Genomic DNA, 13,112 nt, shown 5'->3' with positions numbered 1-13,112 from the left:
ATTTATTTATTTATTTAGGTTTTTTATATACCGGTCTTCTTGCATTAGATGCAAATCAAATCGGTTTACATTGAACAATTAAAACTTGCTTGAAAAAGCATTACATGTAACAAAGAACATCAAAACATGAAAACCTGTTGGAACAATAATAAAACACAGAGTTTGAATTGTTCATCTTTACCAGATGCCTTACAGGAAAACAAAAAAAATGGATTAAAAATTAAAAATTAAATACATATGGAAGTATCGAGAGAAATAGAGCATGGGAGCACTGAGTGAAAATTATGAGAGAGGAAGAGGAGAGGAGAGGGAAGGGGAAAAAGAACAGAGGGACCAGAAAGGTGGTTAAAAAAGGAAGGATTAGAGGGAGGAAATTATAAAAAGAAATAAACAAATCGAATTTGCCATGGTAAATCTACAGTAAGAAATCAGGGAAATGCTAGATTAAATAGATATGTTTTCATTTTTTTCTTGAAGGATTGATGGCAGGGATCCTGGCTAAGGTCTGGTGGAAGTGAATTCCAATGAGAGGGACCTGCCGTGGAAAAAGCTCCGTTACTTAGTGGAGTTTTGGCTTGAGGGACAAAAAGGGAGCCTTGATAAGCTTTTCTTATTGGTCTCTTTGATTTGTTGGTGTGATTTGTTTCTGTAATCCGAGTTCAGGGGGCATCGTGTTCCATAGTATGGGCCCAGCCAATGATAAAGCCCTTTCTCTCACTTGGGTTAATTTTGCTGACTTTACTGAAGGGATTGTTAGTAGTGCTTTGTTTGCTGAGCGGAGGTTTCTTGTGGAACATGTACTCGTAAGGCTGTGTTTAGCCAGTCTGCTTCTTTATCATATATTAGTTTGTGTATGGTACATAAGGCCTTGTATTTTATCCTGTATTCGATGGGTAACCAATGTAAGTCTGCTAGAGTTTTGGTTATATGGTCCCTCCTCTTTTTTCCCGTCAGTATTCTGGCTGCAGTATTTTGAAGTATCTGGAGTGGTCTTATCGATGTGCTTGGGAGTCCCAGTAAGAGTGCATTGCAGTAGTCAGTGCTGGAAAAGAAAATCCACATAAATGGATTTGCTCCTGATGGACCAGGCCACTTTGCATCAGAAAGGATGCTGTAGAGTGTATGACACAGATGGTCTCTCTCTGGTGACCGTAGATAGAGTCCAAAGGGTTAGTCAAGATGGGGTACTGACACACAAGATCCTCAGTGATAAAACTCCCAGCGGCCTCATTGACCAGGAAGGCTTGCAGCCAAATATTGGATCCCTCCCAAGAGGAGATGGGGATTACCATCTGTGGGGAAGAATTAACATGAGCTAGGGTGGCCTCCCCCTCCAGCCCTAGGTCCTGGTGTTTCCTGACTTTGTCAGGCAGCAAGATGCGAAGTGCGCCAGGAGTTCCCCAGTACAGGCAGAGATTCAGTCAGCATGTCCTCTGGCAAGAGCAGACAGCGCTCAACCTACATAGGCTCTTTGGTGGTAGCGATAGCCCCTTTGTCTCAGGAGTGTCTAGGCAGCACAGAGAGTTTGGAGATCTTCGGGATGGTCTGGCAAACTGAACCCCTCTCCCCTGCAAGTCCAAGTGGATGGCTAGGCTGAGTCCCTCCAGGTTCACTGGGAGGTCACACCCCGCAAGCTCATCCTTGATAGCCTCAGAGCATGCTTGCCAGAATATTGCAGTCAGACTATGCTTCCTCCATTGGAGCTCCAAGGCAAGAGTTCTGAAGCACACAGCATACTTTCCCATGGAGCTGGACAACGGATCTGTAGGAGGTCCACTGTGGCAGAACAGCATCCAGGTTTGTCAAATATCAGGCAGAATTTAGCAAGGAACTCTTCGAGGTCAGCAACTGTGGGATCCCTCTCTCCCCACAGAGATGCCTTGGCCAGGGCAGGACCTCCTAGCTAGGACAGGATGTAGGTCATCTTGATTTTTTCAGATGGGAAGAGTTGACTGCAAGTCAAAATGCATTAGACATTGGTTGGTGAATTTTATGAACTAGTGTTAGATTTCTGTAGTGAATACAGGATTTTAGGGGCAGCCAATGTAGAGAAACTAGAGAGATGTCAGTGATCAAATATGTTAGTGTCGATTAGCATTTGTGCTGCTGCACTTTGTAATAGCTGAAGAGATCTGATGATGCTGGCTGGTAGGCTAAGGTACAGTGAATTGCAATAATCAATATTTGAGAACATGAGGGTTTGTAGACCATTCAGAAATCATTATATTCTAAGAGATTTTAGCTGTCTAAGCATGTGAAGTTTATAAAAGCCTGATTTTATTGTTTAGCAAATGTGTGGTCATTGAGAGTATGATTGATCCAAATTTGAATTGTGGAAGTGAATTATAAAAGACATAGCACGTAGAAATCAACTCCATATGCCGTTATATATCCTGTCCGTATAATGTGAAAAATAGGTTAAGAAGTTGCCATACTGGGTCAAACCGAGAGTCCATCAAGCTCAGCATCCTGTTTCTAACAGTCGCCAATCCAGGATACAAGTACCTAGCAAGTACCCAAACATTAAATAGATCGCATGCTACTAATACCAGTAATAAGAGGTGGCTATTCCCTAAGACAATCACTAATAGCTGATCATGGACTTCTCCTCCAGGAACTTATCCAAGCCCTTTTAAAACCCAGCTGTCATAACCCCATCCTCTGTCAATGAATTCCAGGGCTTAATTGTACTTTGAATGAAAATGAATTTTCTCCAATTTGTTGTAAATGTGCAACTTTCTAACTTCATGGTAATGCATATAGGGAAAAATAACCCACGCTTAATTACCCGATATTAGGTTTCATGGTCGGAGTTACCATGCAGGAGACAACACATTGCAATTGTTGGCTCAGTGTGCTGCTGCAGTCAAACAAGCAAACAATGTCCTAGTCCTGTTATCTGAAAATGTATACAACCAATTCACATTTACTCATTCTAGTCCTCTCATGATTTTGTAGACCTCCATCATATTCCCCCCTCCCCCTCCTTCAGTAGTCTCTTCTCCAAGCTGAACAGTCCTAACCTCTTTAGCTTTTCCTCATAAGGGAGACATACCATTCCCTTTATTATTTTGATTGTCCTTCTTTGCATCTTCTCCATGGAGCAATACAGAGGCATTATGACATTCTCCATTTTATTCATCATTCCCTTCCTAAATTCCTAACATTGTTTGCTTGTTTGACTGCAGCAGCACACTGAGCCAACAATTGCAATGTGTTGTCTCCTGCATGGTAACTCCGACCATGAAACCTAATATCGTGTAATTAAGCGTGGGTTATTTTTCCCTATATGCGTTACCTTGCACTTGTCCACATTAAATTTCACCTGGCATTTGAATGCCCAATCTTATCACTATCTGCTTGTGATTTAATAATAATTACAATCATAATTTTGTATCATCTACAGCATCTGGCCAGGGTGTATCGCTGAGAAGAGCAGCAGCAGACTGCAAGGTCAAAGAGAGGAAGAGTAGCAGCAGCAGTGCCCAGATCCACACAGCCAAAAAGAAGAGAAGCAGCAGTAGTGGCCAGGCCTGGGACCAAAGACAGGAGCAGCAGCAAGCAGCATCTGTGAGCAAAGATAGGAACTGCATCCACTCCACAAGAGAGGAGACCTCCTGATGGCATGGGAGCCCCAAGAAAAAAGCTGCTGCCTGCTGCATCAGGGGAGAGAAAAAAAAAAAAAAAGCATACTGTATTTGTGAACATGTGAGTGCATGTGTGTGTGTAAGAGAGAGCATGTGGGGAACAGAGACAGTATGTGTGTGGGTTGAGAGGGGCCATCTTTAAAAATGACGTTGATTGACCTTTCCTTGTAACGTGATAGGGAAAATGGTGTCAACTAACCCAGAGCTTAGGAGATGTTCCAGTCCACCACTAGACCATCATGATCACTTTCTTTAGGTAAGAGGTGTGTGTGTGTGTATTTTGGGGGGGGGGGGGGGGGGAGCAGGTTACTAGACCACCAGGTTGTCTCTTATGTTAGGTGGGGGGGGGGGGCACTAGACCACCAGGATCTAGGTATTGCATAAGGGTGGGTTCCAGGGGTGGGGGCTGCTACTGCAGGGGAGAGTTGGGTAGATGTTTTAGACTAGGGGAATTTGGAGCAGTGAGGATGTACTACACTGGGGAAAAAAGTGGTTTGGTAAGGGGTGGGGTATTGCCATATAATTATATAACTTTTAAAAAATACTTATACTTTTGGGCAGCCTCTAGAGGCAGAAGAGGGGATGGGGTCTACCCAGGCCCCCAGGGGAGATTGTGTCATAATGGAAAGCTGCTTTTTTTTCCCTCTAGGCTATGTGGAAGATTATGGCCATCCTGGTCGAAAGGGGGCCACCATTGCATGTTTTTTCACGTATTTCGATGATTTTTTAAAAGTTTTACATGAAAAAATATGCTGAGGAAGCAGCTGGGATATTTTCCAGAGGGATGGACACTCTACCTGGGTAACATCAAGCTAGGTTGAAAGAACATTGTACAAATCACATCTTTGTGTGAGTTTCCTCACTCTGAAGGACATCAAATCTTCACAAGAGTGTACTGTTTTCATCTGTTCGTACATCTCACTCTGAATGTGAAAGTGGCCCCTAACCCCCCTACACTACTACCTAAACCTCAAGTCGAGTAAATAGGTGGGCCTCATATAGAGGTATAAATACCTAACTACTATAAGGGCCTTATAGCTAGGATCTTGCTCTCTCCTCCGAACAGCTTAACGCAAATGAAAGAGGTGTAGTTATTTCCGGCGTTAATGTGATATGGCTTCGCAGTTTGCAAAGCCAGCCCACTTGGACAGAAATCCCGCCCCAAACTCCTCCCCCTTTTCCAAATTAGCATCGCACCATGGGTTATGATGCTTAACGCGTGCGGAAAGGCCATAATGCAGCTTGGAAAATAACCCCCTTAGATTGTAAGTCCTCTGGGGAAAGGGAAATATCTACTATACCTGAATGTAATGAGTCCTGAGCTATCAATAAAAAGATATAACATAAAATCCAAAAAATAAATATAGTACTCTGAATGCCGCTGACTTGCAAGCTCCTGTGCTTTTAAGTGAGTGGGGTTGAAAGATGTTTCTGCTGAGGCTTAATAGTGCTTGGGAGACAGTGCACCTGAGGTGGGCCTAGACAGCTGTCTTCTCCACATAGTGAGAAATACAGGCCTGGGATTCCAGATCTCTTTTCAATCTCCAAACGTTTAGGAGACCCCCCCCCCCTCAAATTATCCTCACTGGTCCTCTTCACAAGCCTCAGAACTTCCCTACTCATACCTCTCCCAAAATGCATTGATCCCAGGCCACTACTGACCTATCTCACATGGGCCTCAGGACTCTTAAGATTAATCAAAACATTCAGATTTAACAATCAATAGTATTGGAGAAATTACTTACCTGATAATTTCATTTTCCTTAGTAGAGACAGATGGACTCAGGACCAATGGATATAGTATGTTCCTGATAGCAGTTGGAGACGAGTCAGATTTCAATCTAACGTCAGCACTACATATACCCGTGCACGAGGCTCTGTTCCTCAGTTTTCTCTTCGAAAAGCAGTTGTGGATATATGTGAGATTGGCTAACTTAATTAACTTGTTAACTTGCTTAACTTGGATTGGTTGATATGATTTCTTGCTGGAGGTCATCAGAGCATTCAACCGAGAAGTGCCGGCACCCGGTCATTGTGGGTGTCTTACTGGGGGTAAGAGTTGGCTTACCCACGCTTATCCTGTTCTCGGGGATTGTCCTCAGAGGTTCCCATATTTACCGGGCAGCCATGGGCGGGATGCTGAGTCCATCTGTCTACACTAAGGAAAACGAAATTATCAGGTAAGTAATTTCTCCATTTCCTAGTGTGTAGCAGATGGACTCAGGACCAATGGGATGTACAAAAGCTACTCCCGAGATGGGTGGGAGGCTGCCAGTGGTCCATTTAGGAATGCCCTTGCGAATGCTGTGTCCTCTCTGGCCTGGACATTCAGGTAGTAGAACCTGGAGAAGGTATGGATTGAGGACCACATCGCTGTCCGACAAATCTCGACGGGTGACAGCATCTTGCCCAGGGCACTGCCTGGGCCCTTGCGGAATGGGCCTTGACTTGCAGCAGTGGAGGCTTGCCTGCCTCTATGTAGTCTGCCTTGATCACTTCTTTGATCCAGCGGGTTATGTTTCCCGCGAGGCTGCTGGAAAAAACAAGCTTCCCCTTGTTTTTTACCGCTGTGAAGAACGGATAGATGGTCCGTGTTTCGTACGGATTCCGATCTTTCCAGGTATTGGACTAGGAGTCTACCGATGTTAATATGGCGAAGCCGGCGAGAGTCTTCCGAGCCCTTGTCTCGTCTGGGGATGGTAGTGAGACTGGTTAAGACGGAAGGGAGAAACCATCTTTGGAAGGAAGAAGGGTACAGCGCGCACCTGTACGGATCCCGGTGTGAACCGGAGAACGGTTCCTGGCATGATAACGCTTGAAGTTCGGAGATTCAGCAAGCTGAGCAGATTGCTACTAGGAATAACGTCTTCAAGGTCAGGAGCCATAGGATCAGACCGTGCATGGGTCCTAAGGAGGCTCCTGCAAGGAAGTCTGGTACTCGGCTGAAATTCCATAGGGGGTATCGGCCACTTTAGAGGTAGTCGGATCTGTTTGACCCCTCTCAGGAAGCGTGAGATTTCTGGATGGGCGGCTAGACTGATGCCGTTCACTTTGGTTCTGAGACAGGCCAGCGCGGCCAGATGGATTTTGATAGAGTTGAGTGACAACCCTTTCTTCACGTCGTCCTGTAAGAATTCCAGGCTCATGGGAATTTTGACTGTCCATGGCCAGATGTCACGGTCTTCGCACCAAGCTTCGAATATTCTCCATATTAGTATATAGGTTAAGGATGTGGAAAACTTGTGTGCCCGGCGCAGGGTGTCATTTACTGACCCTGAGTATCCGCTCTTCTTCAGGCGAGACCTCCTAAGGGTTAGGCTGTAAGTGAGAATCTCATTGGATCTTCATGGAGGATCGGTCCTTGTTGGAGTAGATCCCCATGTGGAGGTAGATGCAGAAGGTTCCCCCCGCCAGAAGTCTTCGCATATCCGTGTACCACGGTCTTCTTGGCCAGTCTGGGGCCACTAGAAGTACTATCCCTCTGTGGTGTTCTATCTTGCGGATGATGTGAAGCGTAGGAAACGCTGATGGTTGTGATGGATCGGTATGTGGGGATAGGCTTCTGACAGACCCAGGGAGGTTGGAAATTCTCCGGGTTGTACTGCCTTTATGACCAAATGCAGGGTTTCCATGCGACAACAGGGTACCTTCAGTGATTGAAGGTCTTGAGGTCTAGAACGGGCTGGAATGTTCCCTCTTTCTTGGGGACAATGAAGTAGATGGAGTGGTGCCCAGAATTTTCTTGGTGCGTGGGCACCGGTGCTAATGCCTTTAAGGCAAGAAGCTTTGTCAGTGTAGTTTCCACTGCCGTCTTTTTTGGGGGGGGAGTGGCATGGAGAATTCACAACTCGTCCGGAGAGTTGCTGTGAAGGTCCAGGTAGTATCCCTCTCAGATGATGGTTAGGACCCAGTTGTCTGATGTTATTTCGACCCATCATTGGTAGAATAGGTCAGGCCCCACACGGGTTCTTCCAGTCGATGGGTCTGTTGATTCCCATTGAGTGTTGCAGCTGGGGCCTGGGCCCGAGCCAGTTCCTCTTTTGTTGTGTCTTTTCCGAAAGGACTGTCCCCTGCTTGAGGGGCGAGGTGCGTATTGTGTGTTTTTGTATGATCTAAAATGCTGAGATCCTCTGCCCTTGGGCGCCCGGGGAGAGGGGCACAGGATCTTCTTGTTTCTGTCCTCCGGTAGCCAGGATACTGGGGACTCGCCCCCCTTGTCGGCTAACGTATCCAGTTCGCTTCCGAACAGGAGTGTTCCTCTAGCGGGCATTCTCGTGAGCTTTGTCTTGGAGGTCGCATCGGCTGACCAACTTTGAAGCCAGGGTTGTCTTCTGGCTGCCAATACGTTACGAGATGCCCCTGGCTGCGATGCGTACCAGGTCTGAAGATGCATTCGTGAGGAATGAGATTGCCAGATCTAATGCTTAGATTGGTGTAGTTGTGTCCCTGGACATAGCCAGGCAGGCGCGTGTCACCATGGCACAGCAGGCCGCGATCTGTAAGGACATAGCCGCCACATCAAAGGACTGTTTGAGGGTGGATTCCTGCTGTCTGTCATGGGCAGAGTGCCGCTCCTCCCTCGACTGGTCTGGTGGTGCGCTTTATGGTGGTGCAGACCAGGGCGTCGATATTGGGAAACCTCAGAAGTTCCTTAGTCGAGGGGTCCAAGGGTTAGAGGGCTTCTAGGGCCTGACATCCCTTGAAGCTGGCCTCTGTTCCATTCCAGGTCGATCAGTTGTTGAATGATTTGTAGTGTTGGGGAATGGCGTGAGGTTTGACGGAGCCCGAACAGATATGGTCTTGGACTAGTATCCAGGGTGGCCCATTCCTTCAGGCTCGTGGCCACAAGATCTGGTAGCTTGTCTTGGGGGGGGGGACGACACCATCATGGATCGATACGTTTCTGTTCCAGGAAGGATTTCCCCATCTTCCAGGGGGTTCTGAGACTTCCTCCGACTTCTGGTCCACTGGTGAGAGTTGTAGCTTTGTCACCGGTGGTCCTGACTGTGCGTGGATGAAGGATTGCAGCTCTGTGAAGAATCCCATGCAGGAGAAGTTACCTGGGACTGTATTGTTTCGGTTCCCCCAGAGCTTCTTCGCACTACAGGCACAGGGCGGTGACCACTTCTGGCTGTGCCACTCTCAGGCGGTAGGCTGCTCAGAGGGCCTCTCTCTCTGATGTTTTGGCTGGATGTGCCATGATTTGCGCGTGAATCCTTCTCGGATGCGCGTGCCGGGGGCTTGTAGTGTGTTCTGGGTGTGCCCATGTTGTGCACGTAGAGCCCGAGGGTGTGCGCACGAGTCTGTCTGCGTGCACGGCCTTGTTATGCGCATCGCTGTGCGCACAGCACAAATGCGTGCCTCGCTATGCGCCTCAGTATTTTATGCGGCCAAGCATTTTATGCGGCGAAGTATCTTTATGCGCCCGGCTCGCCGCTGAGTGCACTGCTCAGGATGCGGGCGAAGCAGCGACCAAGAGGGGGAAAATGGCGCCGGTGACCATGCGATCAAGATGGCGGCCCTCCGGAGGGTCTCCACATGGGAGGACCCTCGTGCCAGATCGGGGTCTAGCCCGGCCTGGGCTGCTCAACCCGATTAGACAGCCACCAGATGGACGAGCTGTGCAGCTATCTGAGCCTTGGAGACCGGAGACTTTGAGAAAGTTTTCTACCTTACCTTGTCTCGGCGCTTCCCGGCCTCTTGCCGGGCGGTCTCCGGCTGCGGGGGGAGAGGGGAATACCTTCACCGCCGCATTCGGTCTGCACCCGCTGCCTCTTAGCCGCTCCCTTTGCAGGGGGCTAAGTCCATGCCGGGACTGAGGCTACGTCTGAGGGATCTCAGAAATCACCCTCAGGAATTCTTGACTGGGGAAGGGACCCTTAGGTATCATCCCAGGAGAGCGGGCCTCGTCTGTAGGTAAAATTTCTCTCTTTCTTTCTTTAAATTTGGTTTTCTAACGCTGTGCAAGAGTGTGTGAAGTCCCGAACTGCTATGGAGACGGAAAATACTGAGGAACAGAGCCTCATGCATTGGTATATGTAGTGCTGACGTCAGATTGAAATCTGACTCAGTCTCCAACTGCTATCAGGAGCACACTATACCCATTGGTCCTGAGTCCATCTGCTACACGCTATGAAATACAATAGATACCGTTAATACAATATTTTACAATGTAATCAAACGCAGTTTATGTAAACCATTGTGTATAAAAAGCAGAAATAAATTAAATTTGCCTCTAACTATGAATCCACATAGGCCACTGCAGATTTCTTCAAAAGCAACCTTGTAAAGAGACATTTTCATTCATGTGGACTACAGTTTGGGAACCATGCCTTAGAATTATAAATAAAAAAACATTAAATATGATGGCAGTTCAGAACCAAAAGGTCCAGCTCATCTGCCCAATTGAATTCCTGGTGCAATAGCAGAGACAATGGTTGAGCTCTGTCTTTCTCCTCACTTCTTTGCAACTAGGCATCTGCTGTGTTTCATCATTTATTGAAGTCTGTTTCTCTTTTTTGCTTTGAAAGATATTCAAATTGATAATAAAATTTTATATCCTTCAATGAAACTATACAAGTCCATAAACTTTAAGAAATACAAAGTGGATTTCAATGAATCAGAAGCCCTACTTCATTTTTTTTTATTTTTTTTTGCAACTCTGTCAAAACTGAAAGCAGATTTCTTTGAATGGCCAGACCTGCTTTTGATTTTCACTAAAACCAGTAGGAACAATCCAATTGATTTCACCAATGGGTCTGGTAAAAATTCCACATTTCCAAAAATTAGTACAGCTCTAATCCTGTCACGAAAATGAGTTTTTAGCAATTGCACAACACTGAATTTCAATCAAGGACAAGACAGCAGTCAAAGATTAATGTGAGAAGACTTCTACACTTGAGTCTATATCACTATCTTATTTGTGCCCTTCTCTATTGCCAACTTCTGATTGCACTTTCCATCTTGCTGCATTGTACACCTTCCCAAGTTGTAGCATCATGCTTCCTCTCTGGTCATATTCAAATTCCACCTAAAAACTCAGCTTGTTGAGGCTCTCTCTGATCACCAGCTTGATAATTTTTTTTTAAACGTTTTATTTAGGAAACAAGCAGACAAACCTTACTTTATGATAAAGAATACAACCATAATGACAACATACAGAAAAATATTCCAACGACTAGAATCAGGAATCTACCACTAAGGCAATGTAGCAAATCTTAGCTAGAGAAAACATCAGCAAAAATCCCAGTATTTGCCATTTTATTGTACATAGCCACATTCTTGCGCAGAGTAAAATTCAGCTTCTTGACTAATGCTATTTCATGCACCTGCTTACACTAGTGTGATATTGGCGATACAGACTTGCAATTGTAAAGCAGGCCACATGAACGAGATGAATGCAGTTTGCGCTAATAGGTATTCAAAGCTGCATCCATCCATAGCCATAAAATATACATCTCAGGGAGAAGTTCCATCTGGAACGCCAGCATATCACTAACTTTAGATTCAGCCTTAGCCCAGAAGTCCTTAAGAAAACCACAGAACCAAACATGAATGTAGGAATCCTCTTCCCCTCATCCTCTCTTCTGTTTGGAATATAAGAATCTTTTGCTAGTCCTGTTTTTAAGGAAGAATAAAAATATGCCTGCATCTACAGGTTGGGACCATTTATGAAGCAGTAAAAGACTATACATTTGTCAGTGGCAGGAAAGAAAATCCTAAATGAGAAATTCCAGTCATACAGTATCAGACATTTAAACTAGAAGATGGCCCATAAAATTAGAATGTCACCCCCCAAGCAATACAGAAAGTGAGAGAAAAAATCAATTAAATATTCCATGCTTATACAAAGGAGCAGGAACATTGACTAGGAATAGCAGCAAACAAAGGGAGAAAACTTGGAATGCTATGACCACAAATGCTCATAGTCTGGGCAATAAAATTCCAGACCTGCAGGCCCTAATCTGAACCTAACTTAACACCGTTTGAACCTAACCTAACACTTCTTTGACGCTGCCACTCTTAACAAGTATTATATTGTTTTATTATGTATGTAAGCCTGTAAACTGCCTAGACGGACATGTAAGTGCCCTTATGTGCAGTATATAAAAAACTTTTAAATAAATAAATAAATAATTGTGAAAGCAGACTTGGATATTGTTGCTTATTATATAGATATGGTTCAGAGTCTCATGATTAGGATATGGCTATCCCAGGCTATAACTTATCAAGGAAGGACAGAAAGGGCAAAAAAAAGTGTGAGGAAATTTTTATGTCAAGAACAATATCCAAGCAACTGAAATGCAAGGGATATAGGGTAGGGAAGCATTATGGGCTGTCAAAAAAAGAAGATGGTGCTTCCATTTACAATGTGTGATCACATTGAAGGTACAGAGAAGGGCTACCAAAATGATAAGGGGAATGGAACAACTCCCCTATGAGGAAAGACTAAAGAGGTTAGGACTTTTCAGCTTGGAGAAGAGATGGATGAGGGGGGATATGATAGAGGTGTTTAAAATCATGAGAGGTCTAGAACGGGTAGATGTGAATCAGTTATTTACTCTTTCAGATAATAGAAGGACTAGGGGGCACTCCATGAAGTTAGCATGTGGCACATTTAAAACTAATCAGAGAAAGTTCTTTTTCACGCAATGCACAATTAAACTCTGGAATTTGTTGCCAGAGGATGTGGTTAGAGCAGTTAGTATAGCTGTGTTTAAAAAATGATTGGATACGTTCTTGGAGAAGTCCATTACCTGCTATTAAGTTGACTTAGAAAATAGCCACTGCTATTACTAGCAACAGTAACATGAAATAGACTTAGTTTTTGGGTACTTGCCAGGTTCTTATGGCCTAGATTGGCCACTGTTGGAAACAGGATGATGGCTTGATGGACCATTGGTCTGACCCAGTATGGCATGTTCTTATCTACAGGCCTCTGGACTCAAACAGAAGAACTGGACATAGATCTGATCAAAGACATTCAAAAGGTGGGAAAGGAGAAGTGTTGCTCATTGGAGATTTTAATCTGCTAGCTGTGGACTGGAGTATCCATAGTACAGAATCTGCAAGAAGCAGAGAGACAGTGGATGTTCTTCACGGGCTCTGCTCAGACAAATGGTATTGAAACCCATGAGGGAGTGTGCAACATAACTTCACAAATAGGTATAATGTCTCTAAAATCCAGGTAGATGCTCAACTGAGCACCAATGATTATCGGATGGCATAGTTTGATATAGCAGCCAGGATAAAGAGAAGTTGCACAAAGATTCAAGCTTTGAATTTCTAAAATACAGACTGTGTCAAAATGGGGACAATACCTGGAGGAAGAACTAGAAGGCTGGGAGAAAATGGGTGAGGTGGAATAACAGTGGACAAAATTAAAAGAAGCTATTACAAAGGCAAGAAATCTGTTTGAAAATTAAGAAAAGTTAAAGCACAAAGAAACTGATCTGGTTCTCAAAG

Source organism: Rhinatrema bivittatum, chromosome 11 (genome assembly GCF_901001135.1).
Source record: "Rhinatrema bivittatum chromosome 11, aRhiBiv1.1, whole genome shotgun sequence".
NCBI classification, from domain to species: Eukaryota; Metazoa; Chordata; class Amphibia; order Gymnophiona; family Rhinatrematidae; genus Rhinatrema; species Rhinatrema bivittatum.
Note: the sequence above shows the minus strand (reverse complement) of the source record.